The sequence below is a fragment of the Palaemon carinicauda genome, chromosome 12 (assembly GCF_036898095.1).
Source record: "Palaemon carinicauda isolate YSFRI2023 chromosome 12, ASM3689809v2, whole genome shotgun sequence".
Classification (NCBI taxonomy): Eukaryota; Metazoa; Arthropoda; class Malacostraca; order Decapoda; family Palaemonidae; genus Palaemon; species Palaemon carinicauda.
This window is the reverse complement of record NC_090736.1, coordinates 145,565,682-145,593,425: the sequence shown is the minus strand read 5'-3', so window position 1 is coordinate 145,593,425 and position 27,744 is coordinate 145,565,682. Positions and strand designations below refer to the sequence as shown.

Here is a 27,744-nt window from a genome sequence, read left to right as displayed (position 1 = left end):
TCTTTGTAAACAATACGTAATGGCTTTGTTCCTTAATCTGTAAAGGCCAACTGAAATCAGTTGTAACATTGTAGTTTTTGGAGAATTGCTCACACGTGAAAATTTTTATGTTACAACTTATTACTATTGATATACATTTTATATTAGATGCATAAAGAATATCATAAATAAGAATCATAATGAGAATAAGTAAAAGACACAGCCTGACTTTTATTTGTGTGAACGTAGCCACGTTTTAAAGAAATTTAATCGCTCCAGCTACTGTTGATTAGCTACCGATCTTCCTCTGTTTAAATATCAATCATTGGAGTTGATGATAACGTGAAACAAGTAATGAGATTCCCGTCCATAAAAATCTTACCATGCAAAAGAAAATAATCATACAATGATTGCATTTCAAAAGTAATAAAATATGTTTCAGATATAGTGAGTAGGAAGAACGCCCTCAGCAAGTGGCGATCTCGGCATCATATATTATGGCGTGTAATATTCATATTAGTCTAGAAACCATACGTTCAAAATCAGAAAACAGTGTTTTCTTGCTAATACTAAAAGTTTGGCCAATTATTTTACGAAAACACATTATTTCAGAAAATGTTAGACCGTCCGAGTCTCAGCTGACGCTCTCATAAATATTATTGGAACACGAGAAGTCAATGGAGACTTATAGTACCTTTATTTATCTTGCAAAAATTATCATACTATTGTGTCAACATTAATTAATGTATGATAGACTATCAATGCAGTGCAAAAGTACCAAGAAATTTGATCTCAACCAAGGAGAAGCATAGACTTGTAAGTAATATCCATAAGGTGTCTCGTATTATTAGGTGTTATTTGGGGGAGTATCATTTATGGAGTTATAAGAAATCGTTGCTTATTGATTTCCATTGAAGTCAGTAAGTCATGTTGCTAATGTAATTATAAGGAATTATAACATTCCTGAGGAAATTATTTTACTGAAATATCTTCTATACTTTAAAACGTAATCAAACTCCTGGGTATCCCACCTAACCTAACCTAGGACTTTTTTCATTATATGATTATTATTATTATTATTACTAGCCAAGCTACAACCCTAGTTGGAAAAGCAAGATGCTATAAGCCCAAGGGCTCCAATAGGGAAAAATAGCCCAGTGAGGAAAGGAAATAAGGAAATAAAGGATGAGAATGAATTAACAATACAGTATATCATTCTAAAAACAGTAAGTGTAAAAACAGATATGTACTATGTAAACTATTAACGTCAAAAAACAGATATGTCATATATAAACTATAAAAAGGCTCATGTCAGCCTGGTCAACATAAAAACATTTGCTCCAACTTTGAACTTTTGAAGTTCTACTGATTCAACTGGAAGTGTTACTCCCTCTTAGACCTCTGTGTCCTTAGCTTACCCTAATTAAATCACGACCCTTAGTTTAATATTTGAAATTTGTTTCTTATGTATCCTAGTTTGAACCATCCTTAAAACTTGTAAATTAGGTTCCCGTGTTTGTTAACATCATTACAATCGTTTAAAACACCTACAAAACCTGTAATGCTTCTTAACCCTCCAAAAAGAAAATGGTCACTTGTTTAGAATGATCCAATTAAAGAAATCCTTACTGAATGAGTGTTTAAGAACCATTTGAATTTGTCAAGTGTTGTAGATTAAGATAGCATTTGTAGCTGTATAGGTAGGAGATTTGCTAATATAAAGGGACGTGACAGTGAATAAATCTCTGATTGAAGATTAAAAGTAGTTACCATTACTAGTACAGAAAATTAGAAATATAATGTAATTTTTGTGGAAAAGAAGAAGATTTGGACACATTTTTTGTTGTTTTGCCATGATTGTATAAAAAAAAATAATGAAATAGTTGAGCTTCAACAACCATTGGAGGAAGACCCAAAGTAAATAGTAGGATTATTTTTAATTAGGGAAATATAGAAAAGAAAAAAGTATTAAACATAATGTGGAGGTAAAGACAAAACAGTATAAGTAATAATAATTTTTCAATATTAAACTTAGCCGGTGATTATATAAGCTGCAACTCTGTTGCTCGACAGAAAACTCTACGTTCAAAATACGCCAGCGATCGCTATGCAGGTAGGGGGTGTACATCAACAGCGCCATCTGTCGAGCAGGTACTCAGTACTCAATGTAAACACAGAACCAATTTTCTCTCTGTCGGGCTACCGGCAAGACCTACTAATACGCTGTTACTAACTGGATTTGTTTTCACAACTATTTGGTGAAGTACACTATTCTAGTTTTGAGCTTTCGCTATGCAGGTGTTTTATCTTCATCTCAAAACTTGAACTCGTTTTGGATAGATTTAATTAGGGTGACAAAGAGAGTATGGACTCTCTTTCACTTTTAAATGGCCGACCCTTCCCTTTGACGGAAGTGTGTTTAGGTTTTTAGTATTTTGCTTAACACGTTATAGATCTATATATTTTATATCTCTCCGCCTTTATTAGGCCTCTTCGATTAACTTTCCATTTATTATAAACATATAAAGATAATTTATGTTTTGTTTATATGCGACCTTTCCTGATAGTAGGCGGTCCTAACTTGGAACCGAAGTTAATCAACGTTGAGCCCGTTATATCGTATTTAGCCTTTAAAGAATTTAAAACTTTTTAAATTTAATGTTTTATGAAAGAATTTCTTTGATAGTCTTCGTACTGTTTTCAAAGATGAACTAACGTTTAGTTTTTTAGACTACGCAGTTGTTGACGTTCAGGACGTTCAACATGCGCTCTATCGTTACGATAGAGAGAGAGTGTATCACGGTTTCACTTTGCAGTAAGAGTAAATCGATTCTGACGTTTTGTTCATTCTTTCTTAGCTTTAATGTTTTAAATTCTATATTAAAGGAACTTTTTATTTGGAAAACCTTTCAGTTTTTTTCCTTTAGTCAAATAACATGTTTTTTTTTTGACGATATATAATTGGGCTCTTCTCTTAGGTGCGAAATCAAGAGAGAGAGAGATAGAGACGGAGGGAGAGAGAGGAGAGAAAACGTTCCGTTCAAGCGGGTAACGTTGTTCTCGTGTTACTCGCGTCCCTAGTCGCTTTACGGGGAAGAAGGTAAAACGTTTCTAGGGTTTTATTCTTGTCCCCAGGCTATGTGCGGTGAGAGATTGTAAACGTAGTTTATTTGAACTAATGTTTAGTCTCTTTCCCAGCCACTGAATTTTTTATCTTTATATATGTTTTCTGTTTTTTGCTAGTATTAATGAGCTGCATTATACGACTGATTTCGCAATTACTACCTTTTAATGAGGGTAGAATTGCGTGTTTCAGGTAGAAATCAGTAAAAGTTTCGATTTCAGTGAAATAAGTGCAAAACAGAAAATCAAAGTGATAAAGTGATATGCGCAAAGTGTTACAGTGTTGCGTCCGAGGGTTCGTCTGTTCGTGCCTGTCGTTCACCTAGTCCGGGACCTCTTGCAAGCTCCCAAGCCCAGGGGAGAAGTAATGTCGAACGACTTATGGGTTCGTCAGGCCTTGATCAACGAACAGACGTTTCCCTCCGTGGTTTCGGGCGTATCTACCCAAGATCGCCCCACCCACACAATGACGAGAGAGCCCATTTATTTCTCGTCTGCGGAAGAGGTTTCTCGTAAGAAACCATGGACCAAGGTTCGCAGCTTATTAAGCGCAAGTCGGTCCCTTCCGCGCAAGTCCAACGGCCCAGTTGTAGCCACTGGGTCAGTTCGGACTCGCTGCAGTCTTCCGACGACTGCTCACCTCCTAAGAGAGGCAAAGCGGTACCGCATCAGGCAGTCACACCGTCTGTTGCCGCACCTGCTCCTGTAGACCCTAAGTGGTCTTTGCTGCAGACCATGCAGTCTCAGTTAACGTCATTGATGCGGGACTTTCGTGCGGAGAAGGTTGACACTGCACCAACCTCTAGCCTACAACCAACCACGGTTGTGCGTCCTGTGGACGCTGAGGCGACCTTCTGCCGCACTCCAGCTGAGAGAGTCCCGCCACCCATGCGTTCCAGTGTACCCTGCCAGCCGCATGTTGACGTTCAGTAACGCACGGAACCTTCCGTTGACGTTCGCGAGGTACAACAACAGTCTAAGTTGTTTTGTTTTGACGCGGTGCGTCAACCTCCGCATTCTAGAGTTGTTTTGACTGCTCAGTATAGACAGTCAAAGCAGTCTCGAGTGAACACTGTATGTCCTCACGCACCTGTTGTGGTTGACAGTTCAGTTTTTGACAGTTCACAGACTGTCAAGCAGTTACATGACGTTGCCTTCTGGTCTGCTACTAATGCACCAGTGAGAGACTCACTGAGGTAACCTAGCTTTTATCGGACAAGGTTCCTGTAGATGAGAAAGTGCTGTTCTCCCTCCTACTGATATTCCCTTGAGGACTCTGTCATTTGGAGAGGAGCCTTAAGCTGCTTAGCCTCCTATGGACTTTAATTAAATCATGATGATTTTTTTAAGGATCTTCGTCCGGATCTTGTAACTGCTGCTCCTCGTTCGCCTAAACGTCAGAACTTACACTAGGCCTAGCTACTTCGAAGCCGTGTTTTTTAAGCTAGTGGTCTCTCGCTCTCCTAGAGAGCGTTACGTTGGCTAGGCGACTGGTTTTTGCACCAGGAGGAGTTTTAGGGATACAGCCTTTGATTTCCCTTCTTTTAAACTGGCTTATAGAGCGAGAGTCTGATAGGACACGAGAGAAGTTCTCGGCTTGGGAGTTCATGCCTCTGCCCAGATAGACTTCTCAATTCTGGTAGACTCGGCCTGGCGCCTAGCCAGGAGACGCTCCAAGTTGTTTACAGGTCAACTTCTCAACTTTTGTCGAGCCTTTGAAGTTTTGCTGTACTATTATGTCACACATAACAAGGCTTTCAGGGATGGTAAATGGTTCCGCCTCAGTCGCTAACCCCGTCTGTTGCCACACCTGCTCCCGTAGACCCTAAATGGGCTTTGCTGCAAGACATGCAGTCCAAGCTTGTGTCCTTGATAGAGGACTTAAATGCGGAGAAGAACCTTCTGGCCAACAACCTTCCAACCGGTTGGTTGTGCGCCCTGTTGACGCTGAGGTAACCTACTCGCGTCTGCCAGTTGAGGTGGTTCCTCCTTCTGGCCAACAACCTTCCAACCGGTCGGTTGTGCGCCCTGTTGACGCTGAGGTAACCTACTCGCGTCTGCCAGTTGTGGTGGTTCCTCCACCGATGTGTCCCAGTGTGGGTTGCCAGTCGCACGTTGACGTTAAGCGACGCTCGGAGGTGGTTGTTGACGTTCAGGACGTTCAACAACCAGCAGAGGTGACTTGTTGTGACGCAGTGCGTCAACCTCAGCAACCCGGTAGGGTGTTGACTGCACAACCCAGACAGTCTAGACAGTTTCGGGTTGACGCTGTACTTCCTCGCGCACCCATGGTTGTTGACAGTTCACAGACTGTGCAGCAGTTCCATGATATTGCGTCCGGCCCCGTCACGCATCCACCAGTGCGACCGGATTCAGCGAGTCAGACGTTGCCCACTCCGTTGCCGTTTCCTCATCAGTTTCGGATGAGGAACCCTCTGATGAGGACGTTGCTGAACAAGACGATCAGCCCCCAGCCCTGCTATCCATCCAGAAGATGCTGAAGAAGGAACGCTGCCCAGTCAGGCTGTGGATGAGTCTGGTAGGGACACTGTCATCCGTGGATCAATTTGTGTCACTAGGAAGACTACACCTCCGTCCTCTTCTATACCATCTAGCTTTTCACTGGGAAAAGGACAAGACGCTAGAAGCGGTCTCGATCCCGGTTTCCGGATAGATAAAGTCTTGTCTGACTTGGTGAAAGGACTATATCAACCTTAGAGAGGGTCTTCCCCTGACTGTTCAGACTCCCAACCACGTTCTCTTCTCGGACGCATCGGACGTAGGCTGGGGTGCGACATTAGACGGTCGGGAATGCTCGGGATTATGGAACTCGAGTCAAAGGACAATGCATTTCAACTGCAAGGAGCTACTGGCAGTACGTCTGACCTGGAAAAGCTTCAGGTCTCTCCTTCAAGGCAAAGTGGTGGAGGTGAACTCGGACAACACCACGGCTTTGGCGTACATCTCCAAGCAAGGAGGGACCTACTCTCTGACATTGTACGAGATCGCAAGGGACCTCCTCACCTGGTCAAAAGGTCTAGACATATCACTAGTAACGAGGTTCATCCAAGGCAACTTGAATGTCATGGCAGATTGTCTCAGTCGGAAGGGACAAATAATTCCAACAGAATGGACCCTCCACAAGGATGTATGCAAGAGACTTTGGGCCACCTGGGGCCAGCCAACCATAGCTATATCTCTTCGCAACCTCGATGACCAAGAGGCTCCCAATATTTTGCTCACCAATCCCGGACCCAGCAGCAGTTCATATAGATGCCTTTCTACTAGATTGGTCACATATAGATCTATATGCATTCCCTCCGTTCAAGATTGTCAACAAGGTACTGCAGAAGTTCGCCTCTCACGAAGGGACAAGGTTGACGCTAGTTGCTTCCCTCTGGCCCGCGAGAGAATGGTTCACCGAGGTACTTCGATGGCTAGTAGACGTTCCCAGAACACTTCCCCTAAGGGTGGACCTTCTACGTCAGCCACGCGTAAAGAAGGTACACCAAGGCCTCCACGCTCTTCGTCTGACTGCCTTCAGACTATCGAAAGACTCTCGAGAGCTAGAGGCTTTTCGAAGGAGGCAGCCAGAGCGATTGCTAGAGCAAGGAGAACATCCACCCTTAGAGTCTACCAATCGAAGTGGGAAATCTTCCGAAACTGGTGCAAGTCAGTATCCGTATCCTCGACCAGTACCTCTGTAACTCAAATAGCTGACTTCCTCTTATATCTGAGGAAAGAACGATCTCTTTCAGCTCCCACTATCAAGGGTTACAGAAGCATGTTGGCATCAGTCTTCCGTCACAGAGGCTTAGATCTTTCCAACAATAAAGATCTACAGGACCTCCTTAAGTCTTTTGAGACCACGAAGGAGCGTCGTTTGGTTACACCTGGTTGGAATTTAGACGTGGTACTAAGATTCCTTATGTCAGACAGGTTCGAACCGCTACAATCAGCCTCCCTGAAAGATCTCACCTTAAAGACTCTTTTCCTGGTATGCTTAGCCACAGCTAAAAGAGTCAGTGAGATTCATGCCTTCAGCAAGAACATCGGATTCTCATCCGAAACGGCTACATGTTCTACAACTTGGTTTTCTAGCCAAACACGAGCTGCCTTCTCGGCCTTGGCCAATATCGTTCGATATTCCAAACTTATCGTATGGTTGGAAATGAACTAGAAAGAGTCTTATGTCCTGTAAGAGCTCTTAAGTTCTATTTAAAAACCTTTACGAGGCCCGTCTGAAGCTTTATGGTGTTCAGTTAAGAAACCATCTTTGCCTATGTCAAAGAATGCTTTATCCTTTTTTATCAGACTGTTAATACGAGAAGCTCATTCCCATCTGAATGAGGAAGACCAAGCTTTGCTGAAGGTAAGGACACACGAAGTTAGAGCTGTCGCAACTTCCGTGGCCTTTAAACAAAATAGATCTCTGCAAAGTATAATCGACGCAACCTATTGGAAAAGCAAGTCAGTGTTTGCGTCTTTTTATCTTAAGAATGTCCAGTCTCTTTACGAGAACTGCTACACTCTGGGACCATTCGTAGCAACGAGTGCAGTAGTGGGTGAGGGCTCAACCACTACAATTCCCTAATTCCATAACCTTTTTAATCTTTCTCTTGAAATGTTGTATTATTGTTTTTGGGTTGTCCGGAAGGCTAAGAAGCCTTTCGCATCCTACTTGATTTGGCGGGTGGTCAAAGTCATTTCTTGAGAAGCGCCTAGATTAGAGGTTTTGATGAGGTCCTGTTGTATGGGTTGCAACCCTTGATACTTCAGATCCTAGGGGTCGCTCAGCATCCTAAGAGGATCGCGAGGCTCCGTAAGGAAGACGTACTTAAAAAGGCAGAGTAATTGTTCAAGTCGACTTCCTTACCAGGTACTTATTTATTTTATGTTTGTTATTTTGAATAACTGCTAAAATGAAATACAAAATACTTAGCTCATAATAATGTAAACAAGTAATGCTGGTCTCTACCCACCCCCCGGGTGTGAATCAGCTTATATAATCACCGGCTAAGTTTAATATTGAAAAATGTTATTTTTATTAATAAAATAAATTTTTGAATATACTTACCCGGTGATTATATATTAAAGGACCCTCCCTTCCTCCCCAATAGAGACCCAGTGGACCGAGGAGAAAATTGGTTCTGTGTTTACATTGAGTACTGAGTACCTGCTCGACAGATGGCGCTGTTGATGTACACCCCCTACCTGCATAGCGATCGCTGGCGTATTTTGAACGTAGAGTTTTCTGTCGAGCAACAGAGTTGCAGCTTATATAATCACCGGGTAAGTATATTCAAAAATTTATTTTATTAATAAAAATAACATAATTATAAGATAATGCAATGGCTATACTAAATTGTACTAAAATAAAACTTTTTTCACTGTCAATTTTTTGTTTTGAATAAATAATTGATTTAGTTTTAGTGTTAAAAGTTAAATACCAATGATAAGGTCAAAATCTGATCAAGGTTGAATACCAATATCAAAGTACACTCTAATTTATATTGTCCTCTGTCAATATAGTCAATTCTGACTAGAGTACAGGGTCGGCAGTAAGGGTTTTGTGACGACCTCAAAAAATTAACCCAGAGCAGGTATATACTGCTGACTTGACTTTCATGAAAACCTGTTGTAAAAATGCCTGTATTTCGATATAAATATTTTTGGTTAATAGATGCTGTAAGTGAGCATTTCAGTTTTGTCAACCAGAAGTTGGAGTTTGTTCCTACACAGATACAAATCATTTGCTCTTTACTATGGATATATTGTACTGTTTGTTCTTACACAGATGCAAATCATTTGCTCTTTACTATGGATATATTGTACTGGAAAATTAGCCAAAGATTTTGAATGTGAGGTAAACAACCTCCCACTAGTTAGCACGGGTTAGATCAACCACTCTGCTCACACACTCAGCTAGACTCTCACCTGTTAACCCTTCACTAAAATTGGTAGTAAACTGACCTTTTCTTCTCTTTTCAGGTTTATTTGGTGTTTGAGGACTTAAGATGTGGGTTTGTCCCGGCATTGAAGGGTGCTCATGTCAGTGCAGGAGACATCCTCACTCCTTTTGTTCTGGGTGCAAACGACACTCTTGCACTCAGGCGATTCTTTTATTAGTGTCGGGAATGGCCTTCCTCCCAGTGGGAGCGATAGGGTAGGCGAAGCAAAGAGTCTAAAAGGGGTTCTTCTCCTCGAGGTTGCAGAAGTCTTTATTTCTTACTCCGGTGTCTCTTCCGCCTCCGCTGACTCTGTTCGTTCAGTTTCTTCCAGAGGACGAACGAGTAAGTGTGATGTTCCTTTGACCCCGGACAACCCTCTGGTTCAGTGGACCCTGTCACTTCCTTGGGGATTTTAGGTTCCCACTCCAAGTAATCGCTGTTGGAGGTACTGTGCTGAAGTTAGGGGCACATCGGAAGCGCACATCTGCCTCCACAAGGGTTGGCCATGGCTTCCCTCTCCCCAGCACCTATGGAGTGGTGTCCCTTCGAAGTGTCTCGTGCCCTTACTAGAAGCATCCTCTTCAACTTCCTGCCTACCTGAGAAGTTGCCGCCTGGGTCTCCTCGAAGTCCTGGCCAGGCTTGCGATCCCCCGGGGATAAGCATGTCAGTGGACTTCTGTCTGCCAATTGAGCTTTTTCAGCATGGTTGAGGCACTCAACGAACTGAGTTCCCTCGGCAGGATAAATGCGTGCACGCTGTTCCTCCATCCTATGAAGACGGTCGCGCTTCTCACCAACGCGAAAGGGATTCTTCTATTAAGGGCTTTTGACTTGTCCATGCCGCACTCTAGCTCTACTGAGGAACCTGATGGTAATGCTCATCAACCTCTTGCGGTCGCTGCAACGATCCCTGATAAGCCTGGTGAGGCATAACCTTTGGGGTTAATACCTCGGGGCCCTACTCCCAATGGGATAGAGCCATGTGGTTCATATGTTTAAGGGTGATGGCAGGTCGCATTCACAGACAAGCACCCTCAGCCTTGCTCGTTTCCATCCGAGCTCGCACCTCCTCCCGAAAGGTCATACAGTTTTGAGCATATCTATCCGCAGGCAGAAGCTAAACCCCCTTCATGGAATTTTGTTTGTGTTCTACGATCGCTAAAAGGAGCTCCATACGAACCATTGCATCAGGTATCTGGTACCTGACTGAAAACTGTCTTCCTGCTTACTTTGGCCTCAGCCAAGAGAGTAAGCGAACTTCATGGTCTTTCCTACGACATCTCCCATTCAAAGTGATGGGAACAGGTACTGCTTGGCATAATGCCCGAGTTTATCACCAAGACTCAAAATCCGAGTGATCCTAGATTCGGGTCCTTCCGGATGGAAAGTCTCCGTAACATAACTGATGACCAAGATCAAGTGCAACTGTGCCCAATGAGGGCTTTGAGGTATTACCTCTGAACTTTAAGACCTCGTCCTCGAGTGATCAGATTGTTCGTCAGCAAGGGGAAGGTTAAAAGAAGAATTACTACGAACACAATTTCAGTGTGAATTCGCGAGGTCATAGACCAGGTTTTGAATCCTGATTCTTCTCCGCAATCACAAAAACCTAGAGCTCACAACGTTAGGGCCATTAGCACGTCCCTTGTATTCAAGAAAAACTACTCTGTGGTGCTGGTCCTTCAAGCGGGCGTGTAGAAGTGTGAGACGACCTTCACCACCGACTACCTGCAAGACATAGCTCACAGGAACATGGAGACGTTCTCCATCAGAACTGTGGTGACTGCACAGCAAGTGGTTTAAATACCTCGAGCTCCTTGATGGACAAGTAGCAGATGATAGAGGGCAGAGGTTACCAAGGATTAAGTTTGGGGTGAATGATATGAGTGAATGGCTCCTCCTTTTTTTCGTTTTCCACTCTCTTGGGTCACAGAACCTACGGTACTCTGCAACCTGGTACTGTATATGCACATATATTTATTATGTCCCCATATCCTCTTGCGAGGTGGGAGTTGGGTAACGTCTATGGTTTGGTCAAAGAAATCCAAGGACTTCTGAGAATTCTTACTTAGACAAGTCACATTGCTAGTATCACAATCACACAGATTGCTTAGGCCACTAACGCGTGCAAATGCATGAAAATTTAGCGAGGTGACAGGGTGATTCCTCTTTAAGTTTGCATAACTCAGATGAATGCCACTGGTTAGAACTTCCACCCACCTTAGCGTTAGTCTTCCCTCATAAAGAGCGAAAGGGTTTGTATTAGTGACAGAACAAATGACAAATTTGAGAATGATTTGTATTTTTCCCACCGATACAAACCTTAAGCTTTTTACTGTTTACAAATTTGTCCCACCATCACCTATCCCCTTGCAAGTCCTGACTGCAATCAAAAGTGATGAGAGAACACGGGTGTGTGTGAGCAAGGTAGCCGGTACTAACCCTTTATCCCCCGCTAAAAGTCTTATGGCTACTCTTCTAGCTATGCCGAAAGTATATTCCCTAATTTAGAGTTCGAGGTTTGTATCGTTAAGATAAATACGAATTATTCTTAAATTTGTCATTTGTTCCGTAACTGGAATACAAATCACCCTATTTAAAGTGGGTAATTACTTTCGCGTAGCTGAAAGGATGAGCCATAAAAATTTAACGAGGGATTATTACCCCACCGCTAGTTAGCGGGGGGTAGGGAGGGTAGTTAGCTACCCTCCCCCCTCACACACCTGTGTTGTAGCTCCACTTTTACTTTGGCTCGGGTGGTGATCGGACGTGTCCGCTTTCACCCTCGCCTCTTTGACAGCCATTAATCATTGCTTTTTATTTCTTTTTCTCAGAGTGTTGTGAAGTTGGCCTCTACAATGCGGAAGTGCCCTGGGTTACCTGACCGCCCTTGTGGGACCTTCATGTCTTCCATCGAGACGGATCCTCACACCTTATGTCCTGATAACGGTGTGAAAGTGATAATGTTTGTATGGATTGTAGGGAGTGGCCTACCTACCAGTGGGAGAGGTTTTCACGGCGCCAGAAGAAGTCCAAACGGGATATTTCTCTTTCAAAGGTTTCTTTGAAGAAGGAAAATCCTAAGGACTCTTCTTCCGTAGCCCAAACCTCCTCCGAAGCTCCCGCTCGGTCGGCCTTTCATGAGAGGCTGTCGAGTGGTAGTGTAGGCCATACTGTTGTTGACCGATCTTGGGGTTTGGGAGAGGGAGTTGCCTCCCATAGTGAGGCAGCTCCTCCTCCTCCCCCGGGGGAGGATTTAATTATTTCTCCTGTTAATAATGATCTTTTGCAGCTTTGGGCTTCCTTTGGGCTTCAGGGTTCGCCCTCCAAGGAAGCCCTGTTTTACATGATCAGGTTGGGAGCAGCTGTCAAACAGTCACCGGCGGTAGCAGAGGTTGACCCTCTGTCTATTGTCGAGGCTGTTGTGGCAGACGCTTCCAATGAGAGTGTTCAAATCCCTGCTCCTGTTGTAGCTGAAGGTTTAGCTCCCCCCTCCGAACATCCTTCGAGGGAGGATCTAAGTCCAACGGTCTCTCCTGCGGGTGATTCTCCCCCCTGGGGGAGTTCACTGACAGAGACTCATCTTCGGAGGACTGCCGATGGTTTGCCTGCTGCTCCCAGAGGACGCATCCGACGTAAGGCTCGCCTTCCTCTTCGTCGCCGAGGTCTTCCATCTCCTCACAAGGGTGTTAGGAGGCGCCTCTTCAGATCTTCATCCTCGCAGTCCCGCGCAGAGGAACCTTGTCCTTCAGCTACCGTTCCTGCTACTTCCTTGGACCTGGACCTCTCCGCAGATCCTTCACGATCTCCTACGCCTGCCAGACCTGCTGACCTGCCTTCACCTTTCCTGGCTGCTGATGCGCTGTGGGCGCCCACACATCCCGTTTTCAAACGCGCACCGGTCCCTTCGGGGCAAAAGGGGCTTTCACACACATTGTGTGTAAGTCCCTTAAGCGCCAGGTTTTCCCTATGCGCCAACGTTCTCCTGCGCGCAAGCGCTCACCGGTTGCTGCCTCATCTCGCCAGCGCTCTCCTGCACGCCCACAAGCTCCTGTTCGCCCTGCAGTTCCAGAGACTACGCACCCACGATCTCCTGCTCGCCAACGGACCTCTGCGCGCCCTCGGCCTGATACACGCCATGGACGCCCTTGGTCTCCTGCTCGTCAGCAATCTCCTGCTCGTCAGCGATCTCCAGCGCGTCAGCGCGCTCCTGCTCGCCAGCGCTCTCCTGCTCGCCAACGCTTGCCTGCTCGTCATCGCTCGCCTGCTCGCCCTCGATCTTCGGAACAGGGCTCCAAGGAGAAATCTTCTTCCTCTCCTGCTCGCCAGCGCCCTCCGCCACGATCGCCGACTCGCCATCAGACCTCGCCTGCTCACCATCCCTTGCCTACGCGCCATCGCAGTCTCCATCGCGTGCCCACTGCCAGAACTTCGGTTCCTGACGAGCGCCCTTCTGCGCGCCCGCGCGCTAGGGATATTCTTCCTACACACGCGCCCTACAGCTTCACCCTTACGGGCCCTTCATCATCCTGTGGCTGCACTCCATCCGAGGTCTCCGGAACACGCCCACACGCCCTGACACCTATGCACCCACGCACCCTGTCGCCTGCGCGCCCACGTGCTCTGACGCCTGCGTGCCCACGAGCTCCTTCTCCTGCGCGCCATCGTTCACCTGTGTGCCATCGCTCGCCTGCGCGCCATCACTCGCCTGCACATCATCGCTCGCCCGCCCGCCCGCCATCGCTCGCCCGCCCGCCCGCCATCGCTCGCCCGCCATCGCTCGCCCGCCCGCCCGCCATCGCTCGCCCGCCCGCCCGCCATCGCTCGCCCGCCCGCCCGCCATCGCTCGCCCGCCATCGCTCGCCCTAGCTCGTCCGCGCGCGCGAGCAATTGCCCCCCGAGCTAGGCAATGGCCTATCGCGCGAGCGCGATTCTCAGTATGATGTCCAGCGCGAACCACAGCTCGTGCCCACACAGGATCAGGCAGTACGCGTCAGGTCATCTTCATCGCGTTTCCCCCCCCCCCCCCCCCCCCGCAAGCGCAGGACAGCGCGCCCAACGAAGGGAGGAAAATCTCCGGACCGGTCCAGGATCTTTTCTTCTACAGCTCCTTCCTTTCAGGCAGACCCAGTTGTAGTTTCCACTCCTAGGGATCCTACGATCCCCTTCCCTCTAGAGGGTGTCTGACAGCGTTGCTGTCAGTCAGCTGCCCTGGTTTAAGCCCTTGATCAGAGCGGTTGTGCAGGCTTTTAAGCCTGCTTTCTCTGAACTAGGCCTCAAATCAGTGGTTACTTCTCCAAGGGCGAAACTGGTTCCTCGGAAGCTGTCGAGGAAGGCTCCCTCCCCTCCCCAGATTTTCTCTCCATCCCCGTGGACGAGGATTTTCCGTCCTCACGGGATTCTCGTGAGGTGAGGCGTTCTCCCATCACACCAATGGGAGAAATCCCACCTCGCGCCAAGAAGTCTCCTCGGGTGGAGGCGGAGAAGAGCCCCCCACCATATTTGTTGGAATCCTGCACCCCTCCCAGGAGGGAGTCGAAATCTTCTTCGAGGATCAGACCAGAACCAGCTAAGCCCGCGGTGAACGTCCACGAGTCCCCCCAAGAAGAGCCTTTGGGGACTGGAGACCTTGCTGTTAGTTCATCAGGAGGAGAGCCGCAGGAGTCGGAGCATGCCTTTTGGCAAGTTTTGGCTCTGATGAGGAACCTTAACGGATTTTCAGATCCGGAGATTCCTCCTCGAGAGGGCAAGGACACGGTTCTGGACAGAGTCTTTGGTACTCAAAAGCCCCCTAAAACCAGCACGGCTTTGCCCTGGTCCCAGGGGGTCAAGAGTGCCAGAGATAAGGTCGAGAGCCAGCTCTCCGAGCTAGCCTCCTCCAGCTGTTCCAGCTCCGGAAACAAACTCCTCCCACCTCCTCGTATCCATCAAAGGAGGTACTTTGAAATCATCGAGGAGTCCTGTTTAGCTCTTCCCCTCCACCACTCGGTGGAAGAACTCTCCAGGGGAGTCCCTTTTGAGAGACTCTCCAACTGGCCAGTGTCGTTCTCGGCCTCGGAGATTCTCTGCCAGGAGAAGGTAGCGAAGTGTGCCATGCAGGCCACTTCGTGGCTGGATATCTGGCTGGGATCTCTTGGCATCCTGATACGATCCGAAGACTTGTCTAAGGAGAGTACCAGGAAGGCCTTGGAGACCTTCCTTCTTTCAGGCACTCGTACCATCGAGTTTCTGGCCCACCAAGTCTCGAACTTGTCGGCTAACACTATCCTGAAACGCCGTGATGCGGTGTCTGAAAGATTCAACTCGAAGGTCCCCAACACTGAGTTCAGTAAGCTCAGACATTCCTCCCTTTTGGGGAGTAGTCTGTTTGAGCCGAAAGATGTAGAGCAGGCGGCTGAGAGGTGGAGGAAGTCCAACCAGGACTCCCTCCTCCAGAGGGCTTTAACATCAAAGCCCTATAAGCCTCCAGCACCTCAACAACCTTGCCCAGCAAAGGCGACAAAGCCGGCAATAGCAGCAAAGGCAGCGGTGTCCAAACAGCCCTTTCCTGTCAAGGACAGGAGAGGCAAGAAGTCCTCCAGGGGAGGCAAGAATCCTATGGGGAGTGGCCGAGGCCGCAAACGCTAGGATTGGCAGTCCCCCCGCATGTCCACCAGTGGGGGAATGCCTCCAAAGTTGCGCGAACAGGCGGCAGCAACTCGGGGCCGATTCCTGGACGATCTCCGTGATCAGCCGAGGATATCGCGTCCCGTTCATAACATCTCTTCCTCCCCTGACAGCGAATCCAGTGTCGTTGAGCTCTCTTGCCATGGGATCGGCAAGAGGGCAAGCCATTTGGGCAGAAGTCAAGACCATGTTGAAGAAGGACGCTCTCCAAGAGGTTGTCGACGGGTCCCCAGGCTTCTACAGTCGACTCTTTCTTGTAAAGAAGGCGTCTGGAGGCTGGAGACCAGTCATCGACCTCTCAGCTCTGAACAGGTTTGTCAAGCAGACCCCGTTCAGCATGGAGACGGCAGACATGGTGAGACTCGCAGTGAGACCGCGAGACTTCATGTGCACACTGGATCTGAAGGATGCGTACTTCCAGATCCCAATCCATCCGTCTTCAAGGAAGTACATACCTAAGATTCAGCCTAGACAACAAGATCTACAAGTTCAAGGTGCTGTGCTTCGGTCTCTCCACAGCACCTCGGCTTTTCACCAGAGTGTTCACCCTGATATCTTCGTGGGCACACAAGATCGGCATCCGTCTCCTCCATTATCTGGACGACTGGCTGATCTTAGCAGACTCGGAGTCAACCCTTCTTCGACACCGAGACAAACTTCTGGGAATTTGCCAAGATCTAGGGATCATGGTAAATGTTGAGAAGTCTTCTCTGCTTCCTTCCCAAAGACTGGTATATCTAGGCATGATATTGGACACCAATCTCCACAGAGCCTTCCCATCAGACGACAGGATAGCAAAGTTGAGGAAGGTCGCAAATCCTTTCCTCAGACGAGACAAACTCCCAGCCCAATCGTGGTTACGTCTCCTCGGCCATCTCTCATCCTTGGTCCGTCTAGTGCCCAACGGTCACCTCAGAATGAGATCCCTGCAATGGCGACTCAAGTCCCGGTGGAGTCAAGGACACGATTCCCCGGATGTCTTGATCCCTATAAAGTTCATAAAGTCCCAGGTACATCAATGATAATCCTTACGTTCCAGGATGCTGATGTACCTTTTCATATTATTATCGAGAACGAAAGGATTAAAGTAAGACCCTTCAAGCAGAAGCCATTGCAATGCTTTAATTGTTTTAAATTTGGGCACCCGTCCAAAGTTTGCAAAAATGAGAAGATGTGTGGTATTTGCTCCAAATCTTACCATGGAGAGTGTGCACTTGGAGCCAGGTGTTTAAATTGCAGCTCGAATCACAAATCCACAGACAAGATCTGCGAGCTATATAAGTTGGAGGAAGCTGCCCTCAACAAATCAAACTTAGAACACATAAGTGTGACCCATGCCAAATGACTATTAAATAAATCAAATACATATGCTAAGGCATTAAAATCAAACCAACCTAGCACTGCCAATAGCTCAAAAAAAAATATACTATCTGACAAAATGTCAAATAACGAGGTAACCATATCACCTCCTGAGGCTTTACCACGGTGTATTAACACTAGGTCATTGCCCATTGCTGTACAGCTTTCAGCTGCCATTACAAAAAGTAATACAAACCTCTCTCAGGCCATGTCCTTGCCTGATCTGATGGAGGTTCCACTTAAGACTAACTTACCTGATGCACCTGTTGTGGGAAAGGTGCAAAAACCTTGAATCCCACCATCTATTAATCGCAAAAGAGAGAGACCTCCATCTCTCTCTCCACCCTCCATTAGAAACGTTAAGGTTATGACATCAAATAAATTTGATGTTTTGTCTGTTGATGTTTCTAATGAACCAGAAGATGGACTGAATAAATCAGAAATTCAAGTTGAGGTCCACCATCCACCTCAACAAATAGATAAAAAGAATACAAAGAAAAACACAAATGTAAAACCCAACATAACAAGACCACCTCTGAAGAAACCTACTGGTAATAATGTTAAATTAAAAACTGCTAATGGGAAGACCTCATCCAAGATGTCTTCCAGAAATAATCCATAGTTTTCTCCTCCATTTTGCAATGGAACTGTCAGGGTTTGAGGGCGAAATATGAAGAACTTAAGCTCCTAATTCATGAGCATTCCCCCATAATTGTATGTCTACAGGAAAGTATGCTTGATTCTAACACTCCTAGTCCTCGAGAGTATGTTAGCTATAGAACACCATATAATCAACAAGCAGGGAGCCATGGCGGAAGTCTCATGTACATTCGCCGAGATGTTCCCCAAATACCCATGTCTATAGGTACAACCCTGCAGGCAGTTGTTGTACAAATTGATATAGGGAGAAAATATACAATATGCTCTCTGTACTTACCTCCAAATGATAATATTTTATATGATGATTTAGCAGAGGTCATTCAACAACTCCCTCAACCTTTTCTCTTACTGGGAGATATGAATGGTAGACATCCTTTATGGGGTGATGTTTTGGCCATCACAAGGGGCAATATTATCTTATCAATTGTGGAGAATGAGGATGTGGGACTCCTTAATACAGGAGAGCCCACACACTTTCATGTTCAGACAGGTACTTTGTCATGCATTGACCTTTCAATTGCAAGCTCTAACTGCCTTCTTGATTTTGATTGGAGGACATTAGATGATTGGCATACTAGTGATCATGCACCAATCATTATAAACACCAAGGGTCCGCCTTTGCAAAGATCGCCACGTTGGAATCTAGACAAGGCAGACTGGGTTAAATTTTCCAAGCTAAGTGAAATCGAAGGGAGAGCAGAACAGTTTGAAAGTGTTGATGATGCCATAGACCTACTGAATGGAACTCTTCATACAGCAGGAGTCAATTCAATTCCCAAAACAACAGGGTTATTCAAACGACGACCAGTCCCGTGGTGGTCTTCAGAACTAACTGCACTCTACAGAGCCACAAGAAGATCTCTAACACGATTGCGTAGACGCAGAACTGATGAAAATTTAACTATGTACAAGAAATGTAGAGCACAGTTCCGTCGTGCCATGAAAGAAGCAAGGCGCCAGTCATGGATGTCTTTTATTTCCTCCATTAACAGTAGAACACCACCATCTTCTGTGTGGAGGAAAGTAAAAAAGATAGCTGGCAAATTCACCCCCAACCCACCACCAGTGTTGAAGGTGAATGGCCAGTTAGTAACTGAAGCAAATGAAGTTAGCAATGCCCTGGCTAATCATTTTTCAAATGTATCCAGCAAGTGTGAAGGAGCCCCTGGTCACCAGTATAGGAGCACTGAAGAAAAGAAAATTTTGAATTTTGCAACAAGAAGGGAAGAGTCGTATAATTCTCCTTTCACTGAAAGAGAATTTGATTCCGCACTTGCTCATTGCAACGATACAGCCCCTGGACCCGATGGAATTCCATATGCAATGATTAAACATGTACATTTTAATACAAAGCTATTTATTTTTCAATATTAAACTTACCCGATGATCATATAGCTGTCAGCTCTGCTGCCCGACAGAAAAAACCTACGGGCAGAATACGCCGGCGATCGCTATACAGGTGGGGGTGTACATCAACAGCGCCATCTGTCGAGCAGGTACTCAAGTACTCGATGTCAACACAGAACCAATTTTCTCTCTGTCGTGCCTCCGGCAAGACCTACTGAATACGCTCTTGTTTTCTGGATTGATTTTCACGTTATTTGGTGAAGTATTCATTTCTGGTTATTAGCTATCGCTGTGCAGAAGTTATCTTCAATACTTCCTTGCATTCTTTTTTGGATTTTGGATTATTTGTTGACGACTTGGATAGATTTTGAATTCCCCCCTTTGACTAATTCAAGATGTCTGACCCTTCTCAAGTCCCCAAGTACAGGAAATGTAGCGCTAGGGACTGTTCAAGGCGTCTTCCGAAGGCCTCTATCGATCCGCACACCGTTTGTTCCAATTGTAGGGGTAAAGCCTGTCAATTGGAAGATCGATGTGAGGAATGCGCTGGGCTTTCGGAATTCGGGTTTCAAGAATTCCTGAAATATGCACGTAGGCTAGAGAAGGATAGGATCAGGAGGAGTTCGTCTCGCTCAATTGATTTTTCCTCTCCCCATGCCCCTCAACCTATTCCTTCCCCTGTAGTGGTTGCACCCGACCCCCCTGCTAGCTCTCATCAACCTTCAATGGCAGATATGATGCGTGCCATCCAGGCTCTAGGTGAGAGAGTCGAGTCATTGGCGAATGACCGCAATCAACTCATGGCTGACGTCAGAGAGTTGAAAGGTAAAAGTGCAGTGGGAAGTGAAGTGAGTGTCAGTGCAGTGAAAAGTGTCAGTGTTACGCATGAGGGTGCGTCTGTTCGTGCCTGTCGTCCTCCCAGTCCGGGACCTCTTGCAAGCTCCCAAGCCCAGGGGAGAAGCAATGTCGTACGACCAAAGGGTTCGACAGGCTTTAATCAGCGGACAGACGCACCCTCCGTGGTTTCGGACGTATCTTACCTAGATCGTCCCACCCACAAGAAGACGAGTGAGCCCGTTCATTCCTCGTCTGCGGAAGAGGTTTCTCGACAGAAACGATGGACCAAGGTCTCACGGCCTCTTAAACGTAAGGTCCCTTCCGAGCTAGTCCAACGGCCCAGGTGTAGCCACTGGGTCAGTTCGGACTCGCTGCAGTCCTCCGACGACTGCACACCTCCTTAGAGAGGCAAAGTGGTACCGCAACAGGCAGTAACTCCGTCTGTTGCCGCACCCGCTGTTTTAGACCCTCAGTCACAACGGACAGTTACTCCGTCTGTTGCCGCTTTTGTAGACCCTAAGTGGTCTTTGCTGCAGTCTATGCAGACTCAGTTAGCTGCTGTTATGCAGGAGTTTCGTGCGGAGAAGGTTGCCGCTGCACCCGTTAGCCTACAACCTGCCACGGTTGTGCGCCCAGCAGACGCTGAGGCTGCCTGCTCCCACACTCCAGCTGTGAGAGCTCCTCCACCCATGCGCAGTCGACCCTGCCAGACGCATGCTGACGTTCACAGACGCACGGAACCCTCCGTTGCCTTGCGTGAGCTACCACAACAACAGGAGGGTGGAGTTAGGCTGCCGTGTTTTGACGCGGTGCGTCAGCCTCCGCAACCCACGGTGGTCTCCGCTATCCTTCCACAGTCGGGAGTAGACGCTTTGCGCACCCACTCAGCTTTGGTTGTTGCCAGTTCTCAGACTGACCAACAGTGGCATGATGTTGGGTACAGTGCAGCCACGCATGCACCCGTGCTGCCGGACTCAGCCGTCCAGCCCACTCCGTTGCCTCTTCCTCCTCAACATTCAGACGATGGTATCTCTGATGATGACGAAGCTGCACATCTTGACGACCAACACTCGGACATCAAAGAACCCAAGACCACGCCTCCCTCCTTAGACTTTAGGAAAGTGCTTGCGCTGTTCAAGGATTTATATCCGGATCAGTTTGTGTCTGCAGCACCACGCTCGCCTCCCTCTGAGTTCGCTTTAGGCATGCAGTCAGCAGCACCTGCCTTTACGAAGCTCGTACTCGCTCGCTCGTCCAAGAGAGCTTTAAGGGTACTGGGAGAGTGGTTGCAGTCCAAGAAGCAACTTGGGAAGACATCCTTCATGTTTCCCCCGGTCAAGCTTGCTTTCAGATCTAGCGTCTGGTATGCCACGGGAGAAGTTCTCGGCTTGGGAGTTCCTGCCTCTGCCCAGGGCGACTTCTCAAGTCTGGTAGACTCTCCCCGCAGGCTGGCTATGAGACGCTCCAAGATTTGCTGGACTCCTTCGGATATGGACCATCTTATGAAGGGAGTTTTCCGCGCATTCGAAGTCTTTAACTTCTTGGACTGGTGTTTGGGAGCGTTGAGCAGGAAGACCTCCCCTTCTGATAAGGAAACTTCCATGCTCATCATGTCCTGCATGGACAAAGCCATACGGGATGGTTCTAGTGAGCTTGCGGCTTCTTTCGTGTCTGGGGTTCTCAAGAAGCGAGATCACCTTTGCTCCTTCTTGTCAGCTGGAGTCACCCCATGTCAAAAGTCGGAGCTTATGTTTGCTCCACTCTCGAAGTGTCTCTTCCCTGAAGAGTTGATCAAGGAGATTGCTGCCTCCTTGATCCAGAAAGACACCCATGACCTGGTGGCGTCATCCGCACGCAAAACCACCCCTTTGCCCTCCGTACCTAGAACCAGGATGGACACTCCAGCGTCAAGGTTCATTCCGCCCTTTCGTGGCAGAGCCTCCAGCAGAGGAGGTGCTCGTGCCGGAAGTCAACGTGGGAGTAAGAAGAAGGGTTCCAAGTCCTCTAGAGGCAGAGTCTGACTGCCACCTTCTTCAGACAGCAGTGGGAGCCAGGCTCAAGAACTACTGGCAGGCCTGGGAGAACAGGGGCGCAGACGCACAGTCTGTGAAGTTACTCAGGGAGGGGTACAAGATTCCATTCTTACGCAAGCCCCCTCTAGCAACAACTCCCATCGACCTCTCTCCCAGGTACAGAGAGGAGGACAAGAGACTAGCTTTACAGCAAGAGGTGTCTCTCTTACTACAAAAGGGAGCGGTAGTCATAGTCCGGGACCATCAATCCCCGGGCTTCTACAACCGCCTCTTCTTAGTGCCGAAGAAGACAGGAGGGTGGAGACCGGTGCTAGACGTCAGTTCTCTGAATGTCTTTGTCACAAAGCAGACGTTCACCATGGAGACGACAAAGTCGGTTCTAGCATCGGTCAGGAAGGAAGACTGGATGGTCTCGTTAGACCTAAAGGACGCTTACTTTCACGTCCCCATCCACCCAGATTCCCAAGCTTTTCTAAGGTTCGTTTTCGGGAAGGTTGTATACCAGTTCCAAGCCCTGTGCTTTGGCCTAAGCACGGCACCTCTAGTTTTTACCAAACTGATGAGGAATATTGCCAAATTCCTGCATTTAGCAAACATCAGAGCCTCCCTCTATTTGGACGACTGGCTTTTAAGAGCTACGTCAAGTCGTCGCTGTCTGGAGAATCTACAGTGGACTCTAGATCTGACCAAGGAATTGGGTCTCCTGGTCAATATAGAAAAGTCCCAACTCGTCCCATCCCAAACTATAGTATACCTAGGAATGGAGATTCAGAGTCAAGCTTTTCGGGCTTTTCCGTCGGCCCCCAGAATCAGTCAAGCCCAAGAATGCATCCAGTCCATGCTGAAGAAGGACCGATGTTCAGTCAGACAGTGGATGAGTCTGATAGGGACGCTTTCATCACTGGACCAGTTCATTGCGTTAGGGAGACTCCACCTCCGCCCCCTTCAATTTCACTTAGCTGCTCACTGGAGAAAGGACAAGACGCTAGAAGCGGTCTCGGTTCCTATTTCCGAGAAGATGAAGTTGTCACTGACTTGGTGGAAGAACAACATTCTCCTCAGGGAGGGTCTGCCACTGGCTGTTCAGACCCCCGACCACCTTCTCTTCTCGGACGCATCGGACACGGGCTGGGGTGCGACGTTGGACGGTCGGGAATGCTCGGGCACGTGGAATGCGGTTCAAAGCGAGTTGCACATCAACTGCAAGGAGCTACTGGCAGTTCATCTGGCCTTGAGAAGCTTCAAGTCCCTCCTTCTAGGCAAGGTGGTGGAGGTGAACTCCGACAACACCACAGCCCTGGCGTACATCTCCAAGCAAGGAGGGACTCATTCGATGATGTTGTACGAGATCGCAAGGGACCTCCTCACCTGGTCAAGAGATCGAAACATATCCCTAGTAACGAGGTTCATTCAAGGCGACATGAATGTCATGGCAGACCGCCTCAGCCGGAAGGGTCAAATCATCCCAACAGAGTGGACCCTTCACAAGAATGTATGCAACAGACTATGGGCATTGTGGGGCCAGCCCACCATAGATCTGTTCGCAACCTCGATGACCAAGAGGCTCCCTATTTATTGTTCACCGATTCCGGACCCAGCAGCAGTTCACATAGATGCCTTTCTTCTGGATTGGTCCCATCTAGACCTTTATGCGTTCCCCCGTTCAAGATTGTCAACAGAGTACTGCAGAAGTTCGCCTCTCACGAAGGGACAAGGTTGACGTTGGTTGCTCCCCTCTGGCCCGCGAGAGAATGGTTCACCGAGGTACTGCAATGGCTAGTAGACGTTCCCAGAACACTTCCTCTAAGAGTGGACCTTCTGCGTCAGCCGCATGTAAAGAAGGTACACCCAAGCCTCCACGCTCTTCGTCTGACTGCCTTCAGACTATCGAAAGACTCTCGAGAGCTAGAGGCTTTTCGAAGGAGGCAGCCAGAGCGATTGCTAGAGCTAGGAGGACATCCACTCTCAAAGTCTACCAGTCGAAGTGGGAAGTCTTCCGAAGCTGGTGCAAGTCCAAATCAGTATCCTCAACCAGTACCTCTGTAACTCAGATAGCTGACTTCCTTTTATACCTAAGGAAGGAAAGATCCCTTTCAGCTCCCACGATCAAGGGTTACAGAAGCATGTTGGCAGCAGTCTTCCGTCACAGAGGCTTAGATCTTTCCAACAACAAAGATCTACAGGACCTCCTTAAGTCTTTTGAGACCTCGAAGGAGCGTCGGTTGGCCACACCAGGTTGGAACTTAGACGTGGTACTAAGGTTCCTTATGTCAGCAAGGTTCGAACCACTTCAATCAGCCTCTTTAAAAGATCTCACGTTGAAAACTTTTCCTCGTCTGCTTAGCAACAGCTAAAAGAGTCAGTGAGATACACGCCTTCAGCAGGAACATTGGATTTACATCTGAAACGGCTACATGTTCCTTACAGCTTGGTTTCTTAGCCAAAACCGAACTTCCTTCTCGTCCTTGGCCCAAATCGTTCGATATTCCAAGCCTTGCTAATTTGGTTGGAAATGAACAAGAAAGAGTACTATGCCCGGTAAGAGTTCTTAAGTACTATTTGAAACGGACTAAGCCATTACGTGGACAATCAGAAGCTTTATGGTGCGCCATTAAGAAACCTTCTTTACCAATGTCAAAGAATGCAGTTTCTTATTATATCAGACTTTTAATTTGAGAAGCTCATTCCCATCTGAATGAGGAGGACCATGCTTTGCTGAAGGTAAGGACACATGAAGTTAGAGCTGTCGCAACTTCAGTGGCCTTCAAACAAAACAGATCTCTGCAGAGTGTAATGGATGCAACCTATTGGAGAAGCAAGTCAGTGTTCGCATCATTTTACCTTAAAGATGTCCAGTCTCTTTACGAGAACTGCTACACCCTGGGACCATTCGTAGCAGCGAGTGCAGTAGTGGGTGAGGGCTCAGCCACTACATTCCCATAATCCCATAACCTTTTTAATCTTTCTCTTGAAATGCTTTTTACTGTTGTTATTTGGGTTGTCCGGAAGGCTAAGAAGCCTTTCGCATCCTGGTTGATTTGGCGGGTGGTCAAATTCTTTCTTGAGAAGCGCCTAGATTAGAGGTTTTGATGAGGTCCTTTAGTATGGGTTGCAGCCCTTCATACTTCAGCTCCTAGGAGTCGCTCAGCATCCTGTGAGGATCGCGAGGCTCAGTAAGGAAGACGTACTTAAAAAGGCAGAGTAATTGTTCAAGTCGACTTCCTTACCAGGTACTTATTAATTTTATGTTTGTTATTTTGAATAACTGCTAAAATGAAATACGGAATACTTAGCTCTTAATGTTAACATATATGCTGGTCTCTACCCACCCCCCTGGGTGTGAATCAGCTATATGATCATCGGGTAAGTTTAATATTGAAAAATGTTATTTTCATTAGTAAAATAAATTTTTGAATATACTTACCCGATGATCATAAATTAAAGGACCCACCCTTCCTCCCCAATAGAGACCCAGTGGACCGAGGAGAAAATTGGTTCTGTGTTGACATCGAGTACTTGAGTACCTGCTCGACAGATGGCGCTGTTGATGTACACCCCCACCTGTATAGCGATCGCTGGCGTATTCCGCCCATAGGTTTTTTCTGTCTGGCAGCAGAGCTGACAGCTATATGATCATCGGGTAAGTATATTAAAAAATTTATTTTACTAATGAAAATAACATTTTAAGCATTATTAATAGAATATGGCATGATCATAGTTACCCAAGTGTTTGGGAACTAGCCATTATTTTAGCCTTTTTAAAACCCAGTAAAGACAAGTTTTTAGCAGCAAACTATCGTCCTATTGCATTGACATCTTGTTTATGTAAAATCATGGAGAAGATGGTCAATGCAAGGCTGATATGGTACTCTATCAGAGAGTAAGTGCCAGGAAGAAGGAGTTTCTCAGGGTAGTGTGCTGAGTGTAACCCTTTTTGCACTAGCAATTAATGGGATATCCTCAGCCATTCCCCAGGATGTTCTCTCAACATTATTTGTGGATGATCTCTCAATATCATTTGCTGGCACTAGAATGGCAATGGTTGAGAGAAAAATCCAACTCTCTATTGATAAAATTATCCAGTTGGCTGACATGAATGGATTTAAGTTCTCGACAAGTAAAACTACCATTGTCCATTTTTGTCGTATCCGGGGAGTACATCCAGACCCGGATATATACATTAAAGGTCAACGGATACCATGTGTATCGGAAACCAAATTTTTAGGTTTGATATTTGACTGTAGACTTACATGGGTTTCTCACCTAAAAGCGCTAAAAGCTAAATGTGTTGAAGCTCTGAATATCTTAAAAGTATTGTCCCATACATCATGGGGGGAGACCGCAATACTATTTTAAAATTATACAAGGCCTTGATTTTTTCCAAAATTAGTTATGGTTGTGAGGTATATTCTTCAGCCACCCCAAGCCGGTTAAAAATATTAGACTCGATACATCATGCAGGTATTAGATTGTCTACTGGAGCTTTTAAAACCTCGCCTATCCCAAGTCTCCTTGATGATGCTGGAGAGTTACCTCTAGACCTTTACCGAATGTCTTCCATTCTTCGGTATTGGTTTAGATTGCAAAGACTCCCTAACTCTCTAGCCTTTCAAACTGCAAGCCTTGTAAGACACGCATCATACTTTGAGTTGCACCCAAAATCTCCTCAACCTTATGGCTTTCGGGTGAAACGATTATTAAATAGTCTGGATATAATTAGAAATAAGGTACTTCCATTCAAGGTATCATCAACGCCTCCATGGAAGTTCCCAGAGATATCTTTTTGTAAATATTTTATTGGAGATAAGAAGAATATGTCAGACCTATGTTAACCCTGGATAGGTACGCTCCTCGGACACCCCTTTAAGGGTATACTCGGACGCGAACGACCCCGACGCCAAAAAAAATTCTTGAAAAATCAGTTTTTGCAGTAACCTCCTTTTTTCTTTTGCCAAAAAAAACTTCAATGAATGCTTAAAACAACTGTAAAGATAAATACTACTCATCTGCAGAAAAACTATTTATTATAAATATTTTAAAATATTAAGTAGAAAAAAAGACCTGACATAAAAATTCATAAAAAAAAAGTTTATACATATATACACAAATCCTTTTAGGAATTGATTCTTGAATGTTTAGGACACATCTTGATGTATTTTGGATGAAGTCAGACCCATGGAGGTGAAGATCTGAAATGAGAAAAAAAGGGTAACTTTTTTTGGCCAAAAAAATTTGTCCAAATTTCATGAATTTTTTTGGGTACCCAAATGAAATAGGAAGTGGCTAATTTTTTTAGGGAATAAACATATGTTATCCTAAAATAGAAATATGTAAAAAAATCTTCATTATTTTGTAAATTACATTTTATATCAGGGGCCATATCTAAAGGTAATTTTTTGAGTACTTAGAAATTTCGTAAAAAAATACATATATTTAATATATAATATGATATTTATGCAGGTAAAAATATACCAAAATATCACAAATTCTATAGGGAACAAGAATATATATAGATAGGGCAGCTTACGCTTCGGATATGTCCACAAAATGGCCGCCAACCACACTGACTCAGACTCCCTAATCTGCCACTTGAAATGTAGGAAGGGTATGTCAATTTCAAGGTGTTATTTAGTAATCTAATTATTATTGGATATGCATAAAAATTGTATGGTGGGTTGCTGGATAATTGTCGATTATTTTACGACTATAAAATTAAAATTCTGACCCAAAAAAAGTTTTTTGAAGGGAAATAAAATCGAAAAAAAAAAATGTAAAACAATATAATATTT

At 46.2% G+C, this 27,744-nt stretch overlaps 1 long non-coding RNA gene across 2 annotated transcripts in view; it reads left to right on the top strand.

The window, feature by feature from the left end:
- Positions 1-339: 339 nt before the first annotated feature.
- Positions 340-27,744, top strand: part of LOC137650679 (uncharacterized) — a 136,444-nt gene continuing 109,039 nt past the window's right edge. The window contains exons 1-2 of one of the 2 annotated variants that reach the window (XR_011046048.1): positions 434-483; positions 592-795. This is a non-coding gene — a long non-coding RNA (uncharacterized lncRNA). Of the gene's footprint in view, positions 796-27,744 lie in introns of both variants that reach the window. The other variant, XR_011046047.1, reaches the window with a different exon arrangement.